General features: G+C 39.7%; 2 long non-coding RNA genes across 2 annotated transcripts; one reads left to right on the forward strand and one right to left on the reverse strand.

Annotated features, from left to right (window-relative positions):
- Nucleotides 1–410: 410 nt before the first annotated feature.
- Nucleotides 411–25,220, reverse strand: LOC140682236 (uncharacterized). Its single transcript, XR_012053637.1, has 3 exons — nt 23,092–25,220; nt 15,092–15,196; nt 411–495 (listed from the first exon to the last, which is right to left on the reverse strand). It is a non-coding gene; the product is annotated as an uncharacterized lncRNA (long non-coding RNA).
- Nucleotides 489–21,063, forward strand: LOC115493530 (uncharacterized). The gene is made up of 3 exons (XR_003958388.4): nt 489–11,585; nt 17,109–17,319; nt 18,236–21,063. It is a non-coding gene; the product is annotated as an uncharacterized lncRNA (long non-coding RNA).
- Nucleotides 25,221–25,984: the final 764 nt, after the last annotated feature.

Here is a 25,984-nt window from a genome sequence, read left to right on the forward strand (position 1 = left end):
TTTGGAAGAACAAATTCATCCTGTTGGGAATCAAGCAGGATAAGGATAAAAACAAAGGCATGGAGGCTTTTGAAATTATAATTTCTTTTTAGTCCAAAGACTTTATGGCTTTTGACCCCATCTCTCATCATGAGAGTAGAGGGAAAAAAAAGAGGCTGGATGGAAAAATCCAGCGCGTTCTTTTGATTGAATCGCACTACTGACACTTGGGGCTGGTTGTGCTTCAGACTGTCCCTGCCTGGAGCTAAGATTAGGCTAAATTCTTAGTTTATAAGGAACTCTTTTCCCCTCTGAGGAAGCTCATGCCAAATTCTGTTCTGCTACATGCTCATGGCAAATCTCTCTCTTCCCAAATATCATCGACATTTAACCCACGCCTGTGGTTGTGTAAAAGGTTCCTACTCACATCCTTGCTGCCTGTCCCATGTTTCATTCCAGTTCTGCAGCTGAGCCATTCCTTTAGCAAGGACCAGAATAGCAACTGAGGTTTCTGCCCTGCAAGGGAGGAGAATGAAGAAATCACGCGTTGAGCAGAGGACACAGAAAGTGTTTATTGCAGGAAATGGGGATGGTCACACAATCACCCCTGACTGGCACAGCCTAATCTGTGAGTCATACAAGCTTGGTCATACAAGCAACAATAGGAAAATTTCTGGGGCTTTAGGACTGTTATGAAGTTATGGCATGTGTGTTCTCTCCAGTCCACATGCTGGGTTTGATTTTTATCTTTCCTTTAGTGGTTAATTCGATGCCTATTCCCCTTGCTGGGAAGTTCCTGCTGGAGGCAATTCTCCAGTATGCCTTGTCTCAGTAGCCAGCAGTGTTTTTTAGACACAGCCCTTGGCCCTGCAAGTTCTGCCTTTGATATAAAGCAAGACATCATTATGCTGTAGAATTGCTTGAAATGTCTGTAAGGAGCTGAATCTAAAGATATTAAGCACCGTTTTTGTGGCACTGTTTATAGTCTAAGGAAGCATCTTAGCTTTCCCTTAATTATGGTGGTCTCTACCTAAATATTATGAACTGAATGAGATGAAATTTTTATCCTGAGAGTGAATAAAACTAATTTGCATGGCTACATCTTCTGAAATTAGAGATTATTCTTGCATCAAGGCAGAGTCAGTGTTACAGTCAGACCTCATCTGATAAAGACATATTTTGGCTCCCATTGACCCCAAATAAAGGAAAACTCCAGGAATCCTTGATTTCTTTATGGAATAATGATACTGGGCTAGGCCGAGAATGTTAAACAAATAATCACTCCTTTAAATCTGTCCACACCAAACTCCACATCCTCAGGGATTACTTCACTTTCTTCGTTGTACCTTGATACCTCCCCTGTATCTTCCCTTAATTTTTGAAAATTTCCCTTTCTTTTATGCGTGACTTCTATTTTTTGAAATACCTCAAAAAAAGAATGGATGTTGCACTGTATCTAACAAGGTGACAGATCTGAGGGTCTTACTGAGCCAGTAAAGTGAGAAAATATCACAAAATCCTAAAAACATCCAGCTAGAACCTACATATTTCCTAGCATGCAATTCAGTTTTAAGTCCTCCCCCCACACAGAGGCTTTTGTCCTGTGATGTGATACCTACAGCAAGTGGGAATTGTTTCACTTGGGAAAAACTGACCATGCAGCATGCCTTGCTTTGCACTGAGAGAAATTCCACATGTCAGTTCTGCTGCAGTCTCAAGTTCTTTAAGGCAATTTCCATGCTCCACCGTGTTTTTCCCAGGGATGGGATCCTGAATCAGCTCAATAAAATGAAGAACATGCAAAATTTCTGTGTGATTATGCTTGGACTGCTTGCTAAAGGCAGTAGATGCTCACACAGAAATGGCTTGTGCTGTTAAAACACCCCACACAGACACTATTGTGGAGCTTGAATAGCCATCAGTGCTTGGGTCAGTCTCGTGGGATGCACTGAAAGGGCTCCTAAACACTGGAATGGGCTTCCCAGGGAGTTCCCATCCCTGGAGGTGTCCAAGAAAAACCCCGATGTGGCATTCAGTGCTCTGGTTTAGTTCTGGTGTTTGGCCACAGGTTGGACTGGATGACCTTGGAGGTCTTTCCCAACCTCAGTGATTCTGTGACTCTGTGATTCTTTCTATAGGGTTGATTTATCCTTTCATCTGCTGTGCAGGCCACTACCACTGACTCCATTTTTCCAGAAAATTCCACCTCCTTGTGCTCTGCTTTGCATGTGTAACACAAGGGCCAGGGTCCTTAAAGGTTTAACACATCACCCACCCTTTTATGACAGCAGTTCTGGGGTTTGTGTGAAAAAAATGTGGACTAGCAGCATGTAGGAAGTGGGAGGCTGACAAGAAGACGAAGAAGGGATGGAAGAGCTGGTTGGAAAAGTAAATAGGACTGAAAAGAACAAGAATAGCTGCAGTCAGAGGAATTTAGAGAAACAAAGATAATGCTTCTTGCAATCTGGGGCTAAAAAATCATGTCAACATGCAGAGGAAGGTGATAAGGCATAGTTTTACCTCTTCTACAATGGCCTGAGGCACAAGCACTTTTGCAATTATTTACCCTGCCGCCTACTCAGGCCATTTGTTAAAAGCTATAATTCAAGAGTTGTCCTCTCTACTCAAAAATGCACCCAGAATCCAGGTCTGATATGAAAACATAGTTTTTTACCAGTGTTCCCAGATTATCATGAACATTTGGTGCTGGTCCTGGATGTTTCCAAATCTCAAGTGAGATGTTTGCTTTGTTGCATTTTAACAAAAAACAAACAAACAAACAAACAAACCCAAAAATGCACCCCAAAAACCAACACACCACCCCAAAAAACAAAACCAAAAATCAACCAAAAAAAACCCAAAACCTATAAAAACTCCCCACAACAGTTTTGTTTCTGTGAAACAAAGAAGCAAACAAAAATACTTCAATAATATTTTCCGTGAGGAAAACTTTCTACTACTGAAATTTCTACTAAAATATTATTTTGGTTTTGCAACTTTTGTATTCCAAAGGATGCAGTTTTTAAGGTCCACTTAAAGTCTCAGAAGTTATCAGTTAGATTCATGTGGATCAGATACTAAACAGTGTTCAGTCACTATTTTAGGCTAAAAGTCCAGAAATTTAATGAGAAAAACATGCTACTACAATACTTACCTTATATTTATATATTTATTGCAAAACTTTTTGATTAACAGATTTTTACCCAGTATGAAAATGTTAGCACTCTTTCATGACTCTGTTCTGGCCTGGTGCAGCGGAAATTATGCAGGAAATCTGATCCTGAATATTTTGTAATAACTTCTCCTGAAGGAGACCCACACCATTGGCCATTCCAAAAGATTCAAGCTTAAAAGTCCACTTTGCAAATGTGGATTAAGCACTGGCACTCCTTCATTCTGAATGGATATGACTGAGACAACACAGGCAGAAAACCTTGAGAGATCACAGTTTAGCAGCTGAAGGGATCCAGAAATGGACCTTTCTTGTTTTGCTGTGAAGAGCCCAAAACAATTTTTTTTTTTTTTTTTTTGGTTATTCCCTTGTGCCCGCCAATGTCATTTACAGAGCAGGCAAGACTAACATTTGGTGTCAGAGGTTAAGATAACAAGAGAGGAGAAGCACGCTTCAGCTCCCAGGGAAGTGGATAAACACTCGGTTCCCTCGCTGGCAGCTGCCTGCTCTGATGGGAAATATCCCCGCTTTGCTCTGGGTTAGTGGAGGAAAGACACAGAGCAAAAAAGCCTTTTTCTTCCAGCAGATATTATTGTCAGAGTCTTCTGGCTTGGTGAAGAAGGTTTTACTGATCCTTTCACTGCTCTGTAAACAGCAGAGAGGTAAAACAATCCCTTTATCAAATTTTAGGCAGTCCAGAAGCTCTCTTTGTGCTCCAAAGTTAAAGCCCACAAAGAATAAAATTGCTTTACACCCAGCTGAAAACCAGATCAATAAAACTGGTGAACTCAATGTAATTTCTTGCTCATATTATGCCTCTTCTTCATTACTAGAGTGATGTGGAAGAGACTGCAGCATAAATTGGATTCTTGCCTTGCACTACTTGTCTGAATTTCAATGAAAACCACTATTTTTTTTTTCAGGAAGGAAAAAAAGAGTTTCCTCCAAGCTTTTTGGTTGTTCGCTGGAGGAAGAAAAAAAAAGAAATAAAATAAAATAAAAAAAAAGTTAAAGAAGCTAGATAAATAGTAATATATTAGTTATGTTAAAACATTAAATATATTTTAAGCAGAATTGTCTCTTCTGGGTTGGTCTCTCATTAATCAGGTTCTCTCTCCTTTTTATCTACATATATTAATATTCCTGGGAGTTGTGGTTCAGTTATCTCACAATATGAGTTTCCTATGCAGGCCAAACTCATCACATTGATCAGATTTAATCCTACGATCAGCAAAAATGTTGGTGACAGACATCAGAGGGGTAAACTGTACCTCAGTTCAGTTCTCAGCAGTCTTAAAAGCATAATGAATGCTGATGTTTTGCCTCTAATTTCTCATTTGAATGAATGAAAAGCAAATTTTGCTAGTATCAACTTCATAAAGTCAAATACTCTCTTAAAATGTTACAAATAGTACTTCTGATTAATTTCTCCACATAAATTTATTTGTATTCTATTTTGGCAGCAGTTCCAAAACTTTGGGAGTTTTACACTTAAAATGTTTTGCAATTTCTGAATAGAATTCATACATTTATAATTTGAATCTTACTATTTGCCTTTTTTTGTCCTTCTTTAAAATTGGGTGTTTTCTTTTACCTTAGCCCACAGATCTTTTCATTCCATTCCTTGAAGCTTTCGCCTTTATCTTTCTAGAAGTTTCCCCCTGCCATCTAATTTAAACAAAATGACAAAACCACAAGAGAGGACTTGGATGTTTTAGAAAGGTGCTAAGCTGTGTTAGATCAATAGAAGCTGCTTCTTTTGCTTCAGCATTAAAATTTACACCTTTTTGGTTGTGTTCCCTGAATAAACAATTGGCTAAGCTTTTCCCTCCCTAAATGCAGCATCAGAATTTTACAATAAAATTATTTCTTTGTGAGAATTGAAGAAGCTGAGAATTCAATTTAAAGTGTATTGATTTTTTACAGGTGAGTATCTTTGTTTTTCTAGCATGCTGACCTCTGAACTCCCTTGGTACTCCCATGATTTTTGTCTTCTTTTAGTGCTGAGCAGGAGAGCTTAAAAAAATTACCTGGCGACTTTCAAAGGTCTATTTCTATTTATTTCTATTTCTATTTCTACTTCTATTTCTATCATGCCTTCCAGTGATGAAGAACTAGCAGCTGTTTGGCCCTCAACAATATTCATATCTTTTAAAACACTGATTTTTATAGAGTATCATAGGCAGCTTAGACATGTATACAGCTCACTTGAGATTACAGCAAATATATATATATTTAATTATATAACATATATTCAGGGTTTATATTAAAGGTAACTGTGCTTAAACCTAACTATTTCTTCTGCCTATAATATTTATATTCTTGACTCTTCCCGGCATGTTACCTATGCCTTAAGTTCACTGATCAACGTGGGTAAGGAAATGCAAACATTCCAATTTTAAAAGTGAAGACACAGTTAAATCTGCAGCACATTATTCCAGGGGAAGGCTAAATTAGAAGGTGAGAGGAGTTGGGAAGTGTCATGGGGTGGACGAAGGAAGGAGATAACACCCAGTACTTGGTCTCTGCTGCCACTGGGGATGGTGCCAAAGCTCTCAAAACATTCCCAGTGGATTCCTGCAGTACCTCTGAGTTTCACCCAGCATTAGAGAGGAGTGAATTAAAGAGGAACAAAGCAGCCCTGGCTGGGAGCTGGCAGGAGTCCCATCCATTGACTCAGCCCCGTGAGCAGGTTTGACTCGCAGCGTTGTGCTGTTGTTGTTGGCACGGGCACGCAGCGGGAGCCGGCGAACGCTCTCTGTAATCACCACTCTGGCTTTTCCCGGATCAGCTTTCCATAAACAAACTGCAGGCCCAGTCCTCCATGGGGGTCACTTCAGTCCTTTGTGGGGGTCACCTCACTCAGCTGCTGCTCTGGCTGTGGAAAGGTCCCTCGCCCCATTGAACCAGGGGTTTGCAGTAGTGAAATGACAACCAGACACTTCAGATTTAACAGAAGGGCTCAGCATCCTGCAGGATCAGCTCCTGCAGTAGCCAAAGTCAATCAAAGATTAAAAACCAGGCTATTTCCAAAGGAATGTCTGGATTTTCACCAGCATAGACAAGAGGGGAACTCAACTCTGTTTGGAGAGACTCTTCAAGATGTCTATGAGTGCCGAAGGTTAAAGACAGTGTAGGAACAAACAAACTGTGGGACATGGGCTCAGAGGTTCTCTGTGGGAGCTTCAAGCAACTTGGTCCTCTCACTTGCCAAAAAAGAGGTCAAGACTGTCCCAGCCCCTCGTCTGTGTGGTCATAATCCTGAGATTGTGCCATTCTGACAGGACAAGAAGCAATGACCTCAAGCTGCACTGGAGGAGGTTCAGGTCGGACACCAGGGGGAATTTCTTCCTAGGAAGGGTTGATAAACATTGGAAGGAAGGTGGTGGTGTCCCCATCCCTGGAGGTGTCCAAGGAATGCCTGGATGTGGCACTCAGTGCTGTGGTCTGGTTGACACAGTGGGGATCAGTCACAGATTGGGCTCAATGACCTTGGAATTCTTTTCCAACCCCACTGATCCAGTAATTCTGTGTTTGAGGGTGAGTCTCCAGCAGTATTTTCCCTTAGGAAAAAGGAGAAGCCAAGTTATCTTTTAGGGAAGGCTTTTTTTATCTGCAAGCAAAGACAGCACAGGATTCTTCAGGGTTTGATTCCTTGATCACAAATTATGCCCAAGGAAAATTTAACAAAAGGCACTGCGAGGTCATTCATGGTCAACCTGATGTGCAGAAGTGGATTTCCAAATTTTGATCTGTGTTATTCTGCCTACCTTCTCACAGCTATAAAGTCAATCCTTAATATTTTTTTTTCTAAAAAACCGCAAATAAGCAACAATTTTTTGCTATAAATAAATAAACTATGAATATTAATAAATGTAAGTATTAATTATCTCTAAATCCACATATTTGTAAATGTAAAGGGATTAATAGTGCATTGATATTATTACATTTATTTTAAACAAATACATTTATTACATAAAAATACATTTAAATAATATTTATGCATTCATGAATTCTTTCTTTTTTATCTATATATTTTTTCTTTCTCTGTCAACTCTGTTATCTTTCTGTGTGGTTAACAATTGCAGAAACCTATTTGTGTTAATTTAGCCTATATCCACAGTCCTTGGGTCCTTGGACACGCACAAATTCTAAGCTGCAGTCACAAGCACATTGAGCAGCATCCAAGTTAGGAAAGAAACGTGACATTAAAATTCCCCACACAGGAATTGCTGTCTGTTGTTCAACAGCTAACCATGAGAATGTTTCATTTCACATTAATGTGTAAAGGGATGATGGGGGTGAGCAGAGAGCCCTCCATGGCATTTTTTTTTTCCATGGGGCTGGGAAATGGGATACAGGAATGAAGGGTAAAGCTGAGACTCCTGAGCTGGGGAAGGAGCTGAGGGCCAGCCCAGGGATGACACGCTTAATGTGAGGCATTCTTCTCGGTGGGAAGACTTTGGCACACATTCCAGAGAGGCTGGAGCTGGCATTGAGACTTGGAAATATCACAGCCCCTCGCACTTTGAGAGGGTACTTAAATTGACACATTGGCTCCCTTCCAGGAATATTGCAGCATATTAGTAGAAAGGCAAGGATTTCCTTTCTAAGAAGTCATTGTAATTTTTTGTAATTCAAGACGTAGCCAAAAATGGGCACAAAGTTGCAGTATATAGCTGCAGCCCTTTATGACTCAGTTTTTCATGCTATACCCAAACAGAGGGACAGGCTGCTGTCAGAACACACTGGACTTTTTATCCAAGTCTCCCTATTTCTCTTGTCATAACATCCTGGACTCAAGGAGATGCTTGAAAGCCATTGCCAGCTGAGCCTCTCCTGTTGCTGGCACCTCATCCCTGTTCCCCTCCACCCAGGAGTCAGGCAGGTATCCCTGACATCTTCACCACTGCTAACATCAACTCCCACCACTGATTTCTGCCTACATGGGAGGTGAGCTCAGGCAGCCCATAAATTTATGCTTCAGTGATTTCCTCTGCTTTATAATTAGACTCCCATTCATTAAATAAATCAAATGCACGTGCTGTCTGCTGGCTCAGGAGTGGCAATGTAGGTACATGGAAAGCTTGCAGCATGTAAGCTCCCCTGCTCCCACAGCCAGGCTGCAGGGTCCCAGCAAACGGGAAGAATCCAGGGATTTGCTCTGAGAGGAGTTGCTCCAACAATTCAGCACAAGATACCACACATGCAGGCACATCACTGGTGTGATGCTTTCGCCCTTCCATGAATTGCTGGTGGTTTAGGCAGTTGTGGTGCAAAAGATGCAGTCATCACCATCTAGCTGCAGGAATTACCCTTCCAAGTGGGAGTTAGCAGAAGGCACAGTATTTACCCCCTGGCACAAAGCCCATTTGGTGAAGAAATGACAGGATACCAGAGCAAGAAAGGAGCAAAGCGTTCTTGTACGCACACTGCCCTCTAAATGCATATTTATTTACAGAAAGGCTTAAACAGTGGCAGGAATGTTATCAATAATTGCTATTTCTAACCACATCTATGGGAAGCTGACACTTTACATAGATTCCACTCATATTTGAATAACATCTCTAGTCACTTGAACAGTGTCCAATAATTTCTTGGGCCAAGAAGCAGTTCAGTCACTCTAAAATGAAAAATGTCACAGCACGACTTTCATGGGACCACATAGACCCCGATGCAAATCCTGCATTCTGAATTTTCACAGCTGCCAGAGGGACTGGGTTTTGAATATTCTTGCTTTAGTAACCTGGTGACACCATGACAGTGCTGTTTCTAAATACTTCCAAACCATCCCTGACAGAGGAATGGCTCACGGGATTAAGAATAATCAGAGAATTATGACAAGAAAAAGCCCCTGCCAAACCCCTTGAGGCACTGTACAGTCTAGTTAGAAACAAACTAAAAGACAGTTAAAACCACTTCATAACAAGCTCTTAAATCAAGCTGATAAAAGCAATTAAGTAAACAGCAGGAAGGGAGAAGAGTAATTAACTGAAGGAAAAAATTGGCACAAGAACACATGGGTATAACCTAGAAGGAATATATCTAGGCTGGAAATTTGTTATGCATTCTGAAGTCTTCAAGGACAGAGATTCTTGCAACAGCTGTTCAGCAGGAGTAAAGGGGAAGTGAGAAATTAATCTGAGCAGATATTAAGGTAGAGTTTCATGGATTTTTTTACTGGGATTGTACGATGTTTCCTGAGATGACAGTAGTTAGGGCCTGCTGACCCTGTTAAATCCTGTTCTCTCTCCTGTGATACTAAAGAGAGGAAAAAAAGGAACAAAGAAAAAAATCCAGGTGAAAAACTGCTCCAGAAGAGAGGACTGAGAGTATAAATGTGTATAAATATCCAAATGGAGGGCTCCGAGCAGGGCCCAGGCTCTGCTCTGTGGGCCCAGCAATGGCACCAGAGCCACGGGCAGGGACTGAGCCCGGGAGGTTCCACCTGGGCAGGAGGAACAACTTCTGTCCTGGGCAGTGACCCAGCACTGAGCAGATTGTCCAGAGAGGCTGTGGAGTCTCCTCCCTGGGGATATTCCAGACCCCTCTGGACACAATCCTGTGCCCTGTGCTCTGGGATGGCCCTGCTGGAGCAGGGAGGTGGCACCAGTGACCCACTGTGGTCCCTTCCAGCCTTGACCAGTTGGTGACTCTGTATGGAAGTAGTGGATAGAAGGGGTTCTACTGTCTGTGCTTCTGGCAGGATCCCATCACCTACAGAGTAAACTCCACAGCTACCTGGGACTCCAGGCTCTGTCCTTGGCTCTCTGGATTGACAAATTACCACTGTACTACGTGCACTGTTTTTACAAGCACTGAGGAGTCTGAGGACTGCCTGCACTTGTGTCCTGCACTTGACTGAACACTTTGTCAGAACCTATTAAATGTTAATCGTTAACAACCAACACAAAAGCCAAACACTGTTTGCAGAAATCTTCACTCAGCTTAAGTGTAATGAATTTCCACTTAAGGGTGTAGTTGTGGCTTGTGTTAAAGTGGAAATTTACTATAGAAAAACATGAGGAAGATGGAAGTCATCTTGTAAACAACATTTTTAATGATTCACAGGTCGGCTTTTGCTAGATAGTTTTATGAAATAGTTGTTTGAAACAATAACTTAGCTGGCATCACACAGAGCAGCAGACCACATGAAACCTCAGCTCCAGTCTATTAAGACAGTGAGTCAGAGAAGTTTGTGCAATGTGAGGGCTTCTTCTGAAATTTCTAGACATCTGCCTCCCTGCCTCATTACAGCTTCCGAAAACTGCTTGAAGAAACAATGACATAAAGCTATAGCAGTGTATTGAAGCGACAGAAATTTTGCCTGACAAAGGGAAGACACTTAGTGAAATTTACTGGCAAATTAAAAAAGGAAAATTGACATCCCACTGTGGAACACTAAATATTATTAGACATCAGAGAAGAAGCCCACTAAGTAATATTTTAGCAGTAACAAAAAAAAAAAAAAAAATAAAGAATCATGGGAGAGAATCTGTACAAAACATAGGAAGTGGTTTCTTCAGTGCTTGTGAACTTCTATACATTGTAAGCCTTGTTCCTGTGGAACTGAGAAAATTTGTAAGTCCACAGTTGGAAAAGAATTCTTGCCTGGCTGATCAGCGTGCCCTACAAACCCTGCAGAACAAGTCTCCTGGGATTAGCACTGTGCCAATACTGAGCATGGAAAGACTGGAGGCCCTGTCACACCAGCACACGTGGCTACAGCTATAAAACTGTCCAGAAATGTTGCCAGGCCCTTTGCTGGCAGTCTGACTAAAGAAGATGCAGCATTTTTCAAAAGCATAAGTACACCCATGGCTTTTCAAATCTAGACAAATCTCCTCAATTTTCCTGCTCCTTTATATGACATCCAAATTTTGGAGGGGTGTGGTGGGGGAGTGTGATTCATTTTCTAGCTATGTTTTGTTTTATGAGGTTTTTCAGCTCTCTTGGTTTAGATTATACATTATTTCACATCAGTGTCTTACTGGCATCCATTCAATCCTAGATATTTAGGCAGCCCTTGTGATTAAAGGAATAGGACATCCAGGAATGCTTTCATTCATCCCAGGAAAGTGTAATAAGCCTCGTGTTTTAGGTATCCTCCCCATCAGATGCAGGAAAAGTCTTGGCAAACAGTGTGCTCTACATGCCTTACCTATACATGTGAAGTTTTATGAGATGAATGCAATCCTGAATATGATTCTACAGATTATTTTAACAAGCTCTTGGCAAGTGGAATATTGGACTCTATTTGACAGCTTTTAGAGACATTGTTTTGTCAGATCAAAACATTACTGGGATTCTGAAATAAAATTTGGATCGTGGAATGATTTTTAGGGATGGAAATTCTGTTTTCTTGCCAGGAGGCATACCAAACAGGCAGAAGAAAAGTCTTGGTGACCCTGAAGGTCTGGATGACTTGGTGAAGGTAAGAGATGCAAACCACAAGAACATTAAACAGAACTGAGCATTAAGGTACCGTCTGCTAAATCATGTTGTCTTCCCCTAAATCCAGGTATCTCTTCTGCAGTCTTTCTTTTTCCTAAGAATTCTTTTTTTATTCCTAACAAGTAAATAAACTCCTTCCTTCTTCCTTCCTTCCTTCCTTCCTTCCTTCCTTCCTTCCTTCCTTCCTTCCTTCCTTCCTTCCTTCCTTCCTTCCTTCCTTCCTTCCTTCCTTCCTTCCTTCCTTCCTTCCTTCCTTCCTTCCTTCCTTCCTTCCTTCCTTCCTTCCTTCCTTCCTTCCTTCCTTCCTTCCTTCCTTCCTTCCTTCCTTCCTTCCTTCCTTCCTTCCTTCCTTCCTTCCTTCCTTCCTTCCTTCCTTCCTTCCTTCCTTCCTTCCTTCCTTCCTTCCTTCCTTCCTTCCTTCCTTCCTTCCTTCCTTCCTTCCTTCCTTCCTTCCTTCCTTCCTTCCTTCCTTCCTTCCTTCCTTCCTTCCTTCCTTCCTTCCTTCCTTCCTTCCTTCCTTCCTTCCTTCCTTCCTTCCTTCCTTCCTTCCTTCCTTCCTTCCTTCCTTCCTTCCTTCCTTCCTTCCTTCCTTCCTTCCTTCCTTCCTTCCTTCCTTCCTTCCTTCCTTCCTTCCTTCCTTCCTTCCTTCCTTCCTTCCTTCCTTCCTTCCTTCCTTCCTTCCTTCCTTCCTTCCTTCCTTCCTTCCTTCCTTCCTTCCTTCCTTCCTTCCTTCCTTCCTTCCTTCCTTCCTTCCTTCCTTCCTTCCTTCCTTCCTTCCTTCCTTCCTTCCTTCCTTCCTTCCTTCCTTCCTTCCTTCCTTCCTTCCTTCCTTCCTTCCTTCCTTCCTTCCTTCCTTCCTTCCTTCCTTCCTTCCTTCCTTCCTTCCTTCCTTCCTTCCTTCCTTCCTTCCTTCCTTCCTTCCTTCCTTCCTTCCTTCCTTCCTTCCTTCCTTCCTTCCTTCCTTCCTTCCTTCCTTCCTTCCTTCCTTCCTTCCTTCCTTCCTTCCTTCCTTCCTTCCTTCCTTCCTTCCTTCCTTCCTTCCTTCCTTCCTTCCTTCCTTCCTTCCTTCCTTCCTTCCTTCCTTCCTTCCTTCCTTCCTTCCTTCCTTCCTTCCTTCCTTCCTTCCTTCCTTCCTTCCTTCCTTCCTTCCTTCCTTCCTTCCTTCCTTCCTTCCTTCCTTCCTTCCTTCCGCAATTGGCAGATGATTAAAAATATGAATTGTTGCATTTTTCCAGCTTCCATCTGTCAAATCATTTTATGTAGGGGTTGATTGTGATTTCACACAGCTATTGGACCAATATAATTGCACTGCTGTTAGTTAATGCAGATCACCTTTTGTGGAGGGAAAACCAGAATGGTGGTTCCAACCCTATGTTTGGCATTGCTTTGGTTTCTTCCTCTGCTTTTGCAGTGTTTCCATATCAGCACAATTTTACTGAATTCTATCGACCTACACTGTGTTGAGACTCAGTGTCAGAATGGAAATCAGTATTTAATGAAGAAGCTTGTTAGGAAAAAGAAATCTTTCAGGTTTACAGAACTGCAGTGTTGAAGACAGAAAATTTTCAGATAACAGTCCTTCAAAGGAGATTGATCAAAGTCCATTAAATTCTTCAAAGACAGACAGATTTAATAAACATAAATGTAATAAACATAGAAGATATTCTAGAATAAGGCAGATGTGTGTGTTCTTCAGAGACTCCCAATAAGTACAACATTTATTTTTCTAATATATCTGTAATGAGAAATGCTAAATATTTAAAAATACAATTTGAAATTTTTGTGGAGAAGAAATTGTGATACAGCTGTAAAACTAAGGGGTCATTACTCTGCTGAGCCAGTCACATTTAATTGAAGATTGTTAAACAGACATCAGTAGGCGTCAAAAGGTCATAACCAAAGCAATTGGCTGAGGGTAGATCACTATTTCCAAGGGAAACAGAAAGGGAAAAGAAATTTATACAGGAAAGTCATTATTATGACTAAACCATTCATAACAATAATATTACAAGCAAATATGTTCTAATCAGAACTTGGGCAAGGGGCAGACCAATTTATCACTAGTAATTTAATTATAAACTGAAGTTGAGAACCATATGTGGTGCAATTGGAAGTCCTGATGAAGACTGAAAATACCTTTTAATTTAACACTAATTAACATCTTCTGTCTTTTCAGAGTAAAAATGCAAGGAAAGTGGAGGTTTTAAATCTGGTTGGAGTTACAATACTGAAAGTGAACAAATTGAAAATAAAATTCTCTTTTCTGCTATTCCTCATATTATCTAAGGACCTGATCAATCAGATACATGCAGCCATTAATATGAGCCACTGCTGTGTGTGGGCATATTTAAATCATCAATGAAATTGCCTCTAGAACTAAAATCCAACTAAAATTGAAGATAAATACAAGGCTGGACCCTTGGGTCACAGCTTCACAAGGATTTATGTGTGCATTTGACTTTACATACATGAGTAATCCCATTGATCTCTTCGAGTCTGCCTACACATGTAAAGCCAAGCAGAGTTTCAAATCTTGCTGAATTATCTTAATAATAATAATAATAATCTTTAGATTATTATCTTCTCTATGTCTGCGCCAACCTGCAAAAGTAGCCTGATCCACATCAGACTAAGTCCTTACTAATCTGACAACCATTGGAGTAAGGCCAATGTGTTTCTGTAGGGTTCTTGGCTCAGTTTTGAGACTGGAATTAGTGAAAATAAAACTGGATTTTGCATCAACCTGAACCATGCCAGATTTGTTTCCTACCAAATCTTGAAGGTGAAATTCTGGCGACTGCCTGACGTATTTGTAAAATTAATTGACTCTTTTATTTCAAAGGCATTAGTCATTGTAAATCCCAGGTACTGGATAGTTTAAGTCTGAATTATTCTCATCTCAGCCATCATATTGATCTGACAATGACAGTTTTTAGTTAAAGTGTGGAGTGTCTATCAGCTCTGCTGTTACAGCGACAAGCAAACCTTGCAGGGACAGAGGAGGTTTTTATTAGAGCAAGTGAAAAAGCTGCAGAAAAGGAAAGTTTAGAACTCAGAAGTTGTCATTAAAAAGGGCTTTCCTTCTCTCCAAGCAATTTTCACTCAAGTATTCTTTTTTCAAAATTTGGGGTACTTTTTTTTTTTTGGTTGGTTGGTAGGGTTTTTTTAAGAAAAGTCTAAGCATGTGATCATACCTTATATTCAAAAGATTTTGTTCAATGAGCTTTATCAAACAAACAGAAAATAAAAAAAACCAGAACAAATCACAGGAAAATATAAAAGTATTACTTAATGACCCCATTGATTCTCTCACATTCATAAATTGCATATAAAATGCTATTGTATAATATCTGAAGGTAAAATATTCTTATCCAGTTGGACACAAGGGGTTTAAAACAAAAAAGCTCTTTATATGGGCATTAAGCAAACAATCAGACAACAGACAATAAGAATACACTGGTTCTAAGTTCTGTGATCTTGTCTCACCTGACTAACACAATGGATTCCACATTCTGCAGTGCAGTAAATCAGTGCAGAACTCGCCCCACACTCTCCAAAAATGCGGTGTACTGCTGGGCCTGCCAAATCCTTCTGCAAAAAAAAAAAAACCAAAAAAAACTCTGAAAGCGAGCAGAAGAAAAATGCAACCAATGAACACACTAAGTGCAGTGTTGGAAATGTCCTTTAATCAAAGTCACCTACCTCAATATTTCAGTTTTCACAGGAGTAATACAAAACCACATTACATAGGAGGGAGATTTGGTCTGTACTGTCAAAAAACCCAGTCTCAGACTGATGCCTCAGCCTTGGCTCATAGGCAAAATTCTGTGATCTGGTTCCTTGTCAATGGGCTTGAGCTTTCTTCCTCCCTGGAAAAGAGTGGCTGAATCCCTACTGAGCGCAGGCTTTGGTCTATGAGCTTCCCTGAACTACCCCAAGGACAGCTGGCCTGAGCCAAAAGTGTGCCAGGGAGCAGACTTGCATAAAACACACACTGTAGAGGTCTGTAAGTTAGTGTTTGATTCTGTTTTTTACACAAATGTCTAAATATTATAATAAATGTGGTAAATGAGAGTGCACGTGATTTCGGCCAATAAAATTACATAACCCTAAATGCACTTTTTAAAAATGTGTCCTCCAGATTCAGACATCTCACCATTTATTTCAGCACAGGAGGATTTTTTTCTTAATGGAAGAACAGCTGATGTCTGAAGGTGATGGTCAGAATGTTCTGTTAAACACTGTGCTCACACAGAAGTGCTGATGAATGATTACAAGAAATGAAAGTGCTTTCTAATAAGAAACAACTGGGCTAAAAACAAACATGTCAAAGGCAGATTAAACCGTGTGCTCCATTTCAAGGCTCCTGCTCTGGCACAGCCATGGTGCTTTTAAAAGAGCTATGGAAGATTTTCTCTGCCAACACCTTTCCATCACAGTGAGGTCACTCACAGTCCAGACTGCAGGTTTTGCACATAGCAGGGAACGTCACAGAGCTGCTCTGGAGGGGCAGAGCAGCCAGGTGGAGCTTTGAGGTGCACTGGTGAGGCCACACCTCAGATCCTGTGTCCAGTTCTAGTCCTGTCACTGCAAGATGGACATCAAGGGGCTGGAGCGTGTCCAGAGAAGGGAGCGGAGCTGGGGAAGGGGCTGGAGCACCAGGAGGGGCTGAAGGAGCTGGGGGGGCTCGGCCTGGAGAAAAGGAGGCTCAGGGGGGACCTTGTGGCCCGCCACAACTCCTGACAGGAGGGGACAGCCATGGGGGATCAGGCTCTGCTCCCAGGGAACAGGGATAGAACAAGAGGAAATGGCCTCAAGCTGTGCCAGGGGAGGGTCAGGTTGGACACCGGGAGGAATTTCTTCACTAAAAGGGATGTCAGACACTGGAACAGGGTGTCCAGGGAGGTCCTGGAGGTCTCCAAGGGACTGCCAAGCATGACACTCTGTTGTCTCACCTTGCATGAACCTGCCTGAACTGACATCCATATAATAATATTAGGAATATAAATCACTCATTTACCTTCAGGACAGGAGGATGAGGCAGCCTGTGCTGCCTGCACGACGCGAAGGACTTGAGCCAGCCTGAAACCAGTGAGGCAGGGGAAGGCTTTTATTTCATGTCTCACGCACAGGAGCGAGGGAGGTCGGATTCTCCCCCTTTCCAGCCTGCCAAGCAGCCAAAAATTGGATCCCCATGGGAGGGCTGGGTTGAGACATCATGCTGTTAACAGAGGCTTCAAGGCAGCCCATCTGCTGCCACTGTCACGCTGCTGCTGTGACACAGCAGAGCTGCCAGGGGGGACACCTCTATGGAGTCCTTGGGAATCCAAAGTGTGGTCCATTACGAGGACTGTGGGAATGGGAAACCTGATGGATTTGGGGGCAGGGAGAATGTGAAGCTGCTTGGATTTTCTGGGAAAGTGTGCATGAAATCAATGGGCTGTTGTTGACGGGGGGGAAAGGAGGAAGAATTTGTAATTCGTGTATTTGTTCTCTGATACAGAAATATAATACTGGAGGATTTGCTTTGGAGAGGGGAAAAAAAAATACTATTTGAGAAGAAGGTTACTTGCCTGACCAGAAAAATGATTGAGGGAACCCTATTTTAAAAGAGCTGGATGCCTAAGCCTGAATAATAAACTAGGAACTGCTGTTGAAATAACGCAAGGAATTTCTGAAGGAAAGACAAGAGGGGACCTTGGCAAAACAAGAAGGTAGGAAAAATTATTAATTTAATGATCGAGTTCAAAACAGAGTAGAGATACTTCTGCTAATTTATTTCTCTTCTCTCTCTTTTTAAAAATCCTTTTCCCTCAGGAATAAATGTTTAAGTGGAAATACATTTAATTATGACTCTGTTGGTTCCTTGGTTTGGAAGGATGGAGATGAGGACTGGGTTTTGTTTATTTTGAAAAATAAAATACATTGGATCTGAAAACTGACAAACAAGTTACTTCTTTACTTTTTAGATGCATGAACATAGAAAATATCCAGGTTGAAATCTCATAAATTTTCACAGTGTTTTCCACAGCTTGCTTTTGATGCCTGAGTGTTCTCAATAGCTCTAAATGAAGAGGGGGAAAATGACAAAAATGTTCAAATTATTTAAAATCTAAGACATAAAATCAGTCTTTGACCAGCTCAAATTCTATCCTGTCCATTCTTTTGCAGTATCATCACTGATATTTAAATGATAGTGATGTCTTTGTTGATATAATAAATGATATAATGTCTTTGCTGTTTCTGCAGAGTGAATTAGGAGGGGATTTCAGTAATGCCAGCTGCAATTAAGCATGAAATCTTGGTTTTCCTTTTACCCCTTTTGTCAGTGTTTGTAAAAGTTTTACCCAAACTCTTCCTGGCTATTGGAAAACTTTTCCTTGGTTTTTTCTTACACCCAGACCCTCTAAAATTTTCTTTTATAGCAAGAATTATAGTTTCTTTTTTGTTGCCATTTATTTCTAGAAAGCCTCAACAAAGTAGATTTTTTTGTAGGAAGTGTGATAGTGCTTAGAGACCAGAGACTCCTTAGCTTGGTTTTCTGTGGAGATATGATTGATGTTAACAAAATGTTTGATGTCTGCTGTTGTCCTTTCTCTTCAGAATCTCAAAATCCTTTTCCAATTTCAGCTACACCTGACAGATGACTTCAGTTTTCAGAGGAACTAAACTGCAAATTTCAATCAACTGGTGGCTGGGACAGAAAAAGATCCAAACAAGTCTTTCCTGAGGGAAAAGCTGGAGCAGAAACTCGAATATATGATCAAAAACTGGAGCAGCAAGGCAATGGAAGTGCTGTAGTCTTGAAACAAGGCTTGGCCAGAAATTGGTATCCAGAGAGCTCAGCAGGATGTCAGGCTCCAGGTGTTGTGCTGATCATGGGATGATTCACATTATGAGGAAAGAGGAATACTTGTGAATAATTTCTTCATAGATACAGACTTTTTCACATTTCCTTATTTGAAGAAAATGACAAGTTTTAGTCTGAAAAATTTAAAAGAATGTGAAGAAAATGCAGTTATTTTCCTGAATTTTCTAGACAACACTGGAAATCTCACACATCACTTTTTTTTTGTCTGAAGTCCTTCTGTTCATTCATTTGCCTAAAGATCCTATATATTTTTCTTTTTATTTATGAATGTTAAGTAAGAACTCATTGATTTTTCTTTTTTAATTGCATCAAAATACAGATATTTCCAGAATGAAGTAATTTGTACCAGAGATCACCTTATGGTCACCACGTATAACAAAAGGTTAGAGATTGCAAATGGTAACTGTGGAGTGGTGAAAAAAAAAATTAGTTTCGTGTGCAAATTTTTTTTTCCTGTCTTTCCATATTTGCAAACATATGGAAAATTCCTGTTTTGTGTGGGAGCCTCTCATCTTTTCAACTTTCAAATTAAAAAATAAAAAACCAAAAAAATTTCTAAGAGTCAAGGAGAAGAATACAAGGTGGGGAACAACTGCGTAGGCAGCAAATCTACAAAAGGGGATTTGTGAGTCAGCAGATCCACTCTGATGAAAAAAGGAATCCACTATAAATGAGGGGTGCTGCAGAAGGTATAGGAAGTAATATCTCTTTCCCATATGGATAAAGCCCCATCTGGGATCCTGTGTCCAAGCTAAGTGCAGGTAACAGCTGGAGAAATGCCCCATGCCAACTGGCAAAAACCCAGAGATGAACACCAAGAATTATTAGAGGTCCAGAAAACACAGCTAGTGAGACAAGAGCCAAGGAGTTGGGTTTGTTTAGTCTAGGGGAGGGAAGAATGTGCAGAGACATGATAACAGCCACCAGGAACAGAACAAGGCACGATGGTTTTGAATTGCCTCAACAGAAAGAGGGTGGGAATTAGGAAAAAAAAAAAAAAACAAAAAACCAAAAAAACCCCAAAAAACCAGGTTTTTAATGGCAAGATAGCAAAAGACTGGATTAGCTTGGTCTGGGAATTTGTGGAGGCCTAAATAAAGATTTAGACAAACATTTGCCAGGTGAGTTATGAGACTGAAGTTTGCTTATATGTAACCCTGCCCAGGGTAGAAAAATGGACTGGGTGACTTCTTAAAGTCTGTAGCAGCCTACTTTTCAGTGGATTATTTTTACCATTGCTTAAAATCATGATTTTGAATATTTAAAAAAAAAAAAAAAGAAAGTGAATGAGGCCTAATCCTCTGTTTCTCACACACAGTTTTACTCCTTATATACACATCAATGCATTCCTTATCTTGAATGATTATTATCCTGACTGTTCATTATTCTGAGAATTTTATGTTTAGAAACAAGTGACTTTAAAGCCTATATTAGATTTAAGGTTTTCCCTTCATAGCAACTATAAAATGTTCAAGATATATTTGGAATACTTATTCATTAGTATTATAAAAATTGAATTATTCTATTAATACCTGTCTTAATAAGCTTTAAAGTAGCTTTATAAGTCTGACACTTTTTTTCAAGATAGATTCTTCTGGGGTATAAATTTGGTTATATTTTCTAATGTGATAATAATGCAGTATTCTGTTACTAGTCTTTATTTTTCTCTTCTTTTTTTTTTTTTCCCTGTGTATAATAGATACAGATAAAAAGTATCTAATTAGACTTCAGCTGAAATATGTCTTTGCTTTTATCAGTTTTAAATCTACTGACTTTGGATTCAACTGTTTTCCCTCTTCTTCTGAACTGTAGGTGAAAATAAAAATTTTGCATTATGCTAGTCCTAGTTACATGGCATATTCTGGTATCTTAAATGTGACAGCAGCCACCAACAGAGGTGGGAAAGATTTGCAAAGTCCTCTCAGGAGGATCATACAAAATAATCTGCTTCAAAAACTACATTTCACCTTCCTTTGTAAACAATCAGAAATTGAAATGGAACTTGAAGAATACAATTGAAATTGAAATAAAGAATACAATTGAAATGGAAATGAAACTTGAAGAATGCAACATAGCAGTAGGCAGAAACACAAGCAAGTGCGATATAGGGAAATATAATACCAGCTTATTCTGGAAAAGAGAAACAAGCTACTGAAAAACCCCCATAAAATTTGGTCTATCAAAGCATAAAGTATAAAGTTAATACAGGTTTTAACATGGCTTATATTATTCCATTTGAATTGAGATGAAAAAGAGTAGTTCAATATTTTGGAGGAGTATATGGGTGACAAGATTTTAATAAGCTATAAAACCTGTATCTGTATCAGGTCAGCGTGCTCCAGTATGTAATAGAACAAAAAAAATGCCCTTTTCAAGGTGTAGATTCACAAGGTTTGCTTTCCTACAAAAACATCTCTGTCAGCTCAGAAACAGAATTATTATTTAGTGAAAGATGCCAGGAATAGTTGTTCCTATCCTTTATCTGCTGTTGAAAAGTTCATCCAGGTGCTGTCTGTCCCTCAAATATGTAAATGTGTATCACAGAGATTGATTGCTGCTTTTTCTTTTTTTCTTTTTTTTTTTTTTTTTTTTTCTTGTAAACCAACAGGACAAAACAAATGTTGAAGTCCCCAGGATGTTAATAAAAATGAAAATTCTTGTCTTCCAGTCAGCACTAGCTGCTGCCTGGTACTGCTTTTGGAGAAGATGTTCATACAGCTTCAGGACATTAACAGCAGGGAATAACTTCACGTTGGAAAGATATTCATCACATGGCATCTGTGCATGTGTGGATGTAAGTTGAAGACTTCTGTGATGTACAGCTCACCAGAAGCCATTTTCCACACTGGCAATGATGACAACCCAAAGTATTGGCTTATGCTGGCCAGTCTTGATGTTGTCATGTTGTCCTGGGGGTTTGGTCAAGTGTGAAAAGAAATTTCATTGCCACTGCTTGAAGAAAAAAAAAAAAAACTACCATATTGCTATGATTCTCCAGCTGGCTATCAGTTTACTACATGAAACTGCAAATTGATGTCTAAGTTGTGATTTATTTTTATAAATTAAGAGCAGACCCATTATGCCAGCCCTGAAACACTCTGGGTGTTTGCACGGCCAATTACTGTGGAAACTGCTGAAACAAATAAATGTTTGGATAAGGATCTGGAACAAATGCCTCCATTTTTTAAAGTATTCTTGCAAAATATCACTAGACCAAGAAATCCCAACTGCTTCATCTGTTTGTTGCTACATCTATATCCTTCTCTGGAATTCTTTGCTGCAGATCTACAAAGGAATAAATGAAAAACTGCTGTTCTCCCACTTAACCTATAGCAAGCAGCCTTAAAAAACAACTCATCTGTAACATTCCAGCCATATTTAGCTGTTTTTATCAGAGCTGTGCGGTAGGAAATGATCTGTGGGGGTTTTGAAAGACTGAAATATGAGGATATGCAAGTCCTGCTTTGAATCCAATATAATCCTGCTCATGAACTTGTCCCATTGAAATCAGGTTCATAAAAGCATACCTGTACACACCCTTCCTAAAGTCAATTTTAAATGCCTCTGGTACTGTAATCCTGCTTGATGGGGCAGATCCTGCTTTTCCAGGGCAAAGCAAAACATGGCAAGAGCCCAGTGTCTTGCCAATCTGTGTGATTCCCTTTCCAAGAAGTGGGAATGGAACAAAATGTAAGAAAAGAGAAGAAAATGCACAGGTGGCACAATAATCAAACCAGTGCATTTTAATACTTAAATATTGATGCAGAAAAACACAGATACTTAATTCTAGACAAAAGGAAAAGGAGACTGAGGTATTAGACTTAAGTGTTTGCTCTTTCAGAAGTTTTTAACGTGATATTTGGTTTATGTAGATTCAAGTAATGGAAGAGAGATGCTATTTTGTTTATTTACACATGAAATCAAAGTCCACATACAATATGTTATATATGTGAGTTACTGATTTTCTTTTCACTTTTAAAGATATTTATTAGTTCTGTCTAGGTTTGCTTTAATGTTGTTACACACATACACAAATATATTTTATCCTATTTACAAATGCACCTTTTGTGGTTTTATTGTTGTCATAACAGGCTTCCCAAGCAATAAGACAATGAGGTTCCCAATCAATGTTCTATGTTCATGTTTCTTATTTCTATTTATCACATTATCTACGTTCATGTTTCTCATTTACAGTTGCAAGGGAAAATAGCTTCTTGGTTCTGTTCACCCAACAAAGCACTAAAATTAGATTTATACACCTTCTTTTAATGTCCCCACTGCCTCTGATTAGGCTGATTATGGAGCAGCATACTGGTAATTAACATGTTTCTGTTTTTAAAAGATATACTTCTCATAAGAAGCATAAAAACTTGTATTTTTTTTTTCAATGAAGGTATTTTAACATTTGAAATATGAATATTTATGAACACATGTCATTTTATTAAAAGTCCAAAACAGTAGAAACTCATCAATGTCCCTATTATATAAAGTATAGAAATAGCGACATAAATCATATAGGATATAAATCAAATAGGATATAAATCATCACAAATTAAAACTGAAGAACATCTAACAAGGCAAATCATGTTAATTAACAGTTATTATAGCCAAACACCTTTCCTCTTGTTTGTTTTACTGATTTATGCAGTAGCTTTTTTTTGCTGGAGGCTCATGATGTGAGGGAACAGCACAGTCCTGCAGTCCTTCCCACAGAAATGGTTCCAAAGGACATTCCAGAACTGGGGATTGTAAAAAAAAAAGATAGAATTCAAATTTGAAAGTATTACCAAAAATATTAGCATGACAAAATCCAAACAAATAAATGCGCCATATTTTGGCAGAGTGTACAAAACACTGAAGAGAACAGATAGAGATATGAGAGAGCATTTTTAGGTACTCTGGGTAGGAGACTCTTTATGAGTTTTAAGCCTTCTGGAACCAAGCTAAATTAAATATCATCTATAAATATAATGCATAAATATAATGAATAAACATAATTCACAAATATAAATTAAATCCTCCTCTTCAGTCATTTTACATCTGGATGTCTTTAGGCACCACAAGGATATAGATGTGCTTCAGCCCATGTCACACAGTAGGTGAGCAGTAACACCAGGAACTAACCCCACATTTGCTGGTATGACCACACAGAATTAAGCCCAGGGCAGATGGCTGAAATATCAGGCACCAAAGAATGAAATAAGAAGATCAAATGTACTTTTCCAAGTGCTTTGCAAAATAAAATGATGGGTTTTTTTTTCCCCCAGCACTTCAATCCCTTAAGCACCCTTTTGTTTTCAATGCTTGGTGATATTGGGTTTCAGTTTGTGGTTTTGCTATTCTTCTTTTAAATGAAGCAAAGAAACATACACTAAATAAAATGAGGGGTGCAGTTGACCTCTAACATTTCATAAGAGGGCTTGTTACGTTTCCCACATTTAAATGAAAATCAACTTTGGCTGAAGCAGTGGAATAAAAGGCCTGAAGGAGCAAGGCAGTTGGATGATAGAGTTTTCCTAACAGCAAACACTTCCCAAAGTAGGCTGAGATTAGGGGACCAAATATTCAAGCAGACATTTGGCAGACATCTAAATTCACTGGAAACTGTGTGTTTTACAGCCTGAAATGTCCTGGGCTGGTTTTACTCTTCTCCTTCCCTGTTTTCTGATGCACATCTTGATTTCTGTGACAACACATCCACCTATCTATTACCAACCAACCTGGTTAATGATTCTACTTTTAAACACTCAGTGGGAAAATTCAGGTATATACCAGCTTTGAAGATTGAAGGTTTTTGTGCAAGAGCATAATTGTACTGTGTATATGCATTTAAAATATAAATGTGCAGTATATGTGTGACCAGACCTCCTGGGCCACAAAGAAAAATTCTGCTCAGGATTAGATTTTTGTCATTTAGACTTTCTTAACTAACAATCCCATTGCTGCTTTTATTTCACACTTGCTTTTCCACATCCCAGGCTTTACTTGCCTGTGGCAAGAAGGGGTTTAGGCACCACCTATTGAATTTCAGATTGATTCACACTATCATTTTCATCAGAATTACACTTGGAATGTTTTTTACCCATTAGTTTTAAACAGTACTTTTGTGGGAATTGTGCAGCTGGGGTAATATGTCTGTGTCCAGCTATGATTTCCACTTGGGGTGGGGAAGATTGTTTAGATGTTGATATTACTAATAATTTAATTGTTTATTGAGGAGGTCTCAGTGTCCTGTGTCCATCCTTGCCCCTTTCTCCAGAGAACGAACTAGGGGAAAAAAAACTATTGCAGCATGTGGAGAAAAATGACATTGCAGTAGACATTAAAAATGTCATATGTCCTTCAGCTGTAAGTATTAAATTGTTAGGAAATGCTGGAGAGTGAAAAGAAAAAGGAAATTTGTCTTTTTCTTGAAGACACTGAACAAAATCCACAGGTGATAGAATAACCAGAATTATGAAGGAGAGTAGAAATGCTCTTCAAGTTTAGATCTGTTTTTCTATGCCCTATTCCTAAAACTCTTCTAGGCATTCTAGGAATGGTCTGGTACATTTGTGTGAAGGTAAGTGAGTATCATCTTCCACTTGCCTCATCCCTGGAGGCCAGGTTGGACAGGGCTTGGAGTGCCCTGGGATAGTGGAAATTGTCCCTGCCCATGGCAGGGGATTGGATCTAGTTTATCTTTAGGCCCTTTCCAAATTAGGCCATTCTATGATTGTATGATTGCATATTTTAGTAAATCTTTATTATTTCACATGGCACACAATCCTTAAACACTGTAACTAGGAAAAAACAAACAAACAAACAAACAAACAAACAAACAAACAAACAAAACAACAAAAAAAACAAACCAGTGCATTTGTGTGGTTCTCTCCTGGCTGAGGGAATTATCTGAGTAACCAATCCAGCAAGCCTAGGTCAGAAAGTCTTTCTGAAGGGAAATAGGGTGTGGATGTCCCAAACACAGAAGTGGCATCAGAGACAGGAACTTTATTGCTGAATTGGATAAGATGTTATTAAGAGTGACTGGCACTTGGCAAGCTTTGCCTATTTCAGATGGATCCCGGAGATCCATTTTCTGAACCCCTCCAAAAAAAAGGGAACAAACCAACTGGGTGGTGGCAGTCCCATGTTGCAGGGTCCCCTCCAAGCTCCAGGGGATTTAGGGATTTGTCAGTAAACCACCCATCACAACTTCACACACTCACAGAATGGCTGCTACAACTTCTACCCACAGTTTTTGCACCTTTCAGCCAGATTCTTTTTGCCTTCACACATACACACAAAACAGGGAAGGGAAGCTGTGGCAGAATCTTTATCCTACACGAGCTTTTTCTGGGATCCTATCTCAGTGCCAGTGGTTGGAGAAGTGGTAAAGTTTGCCAAGTTTCTTTGTAACTCCCAGATATCAAATCAAGTGAGGTTGCTGGTGAATGACTTGCAGAATCCTAGTCTGGCCTCTGACAGTAACACCCTGTGTGGCTTTCAGCAAGTCTTAACACCCTTTT

This window comes from Taeniopygia guttata, chromosome 1A (genome assembly GCF_048771995.1).
Source record: "Taeniopygia guttata chromosome 1A, bTaeGut7.mat, whole genome shotgun sequence".
NCBI classification, from domain to species: Eukaryota; Metazoa; Chordata; class Aves; order Passeriformes; family Estrildidae; genus Taeniopygia; species Taeniopygia guttata.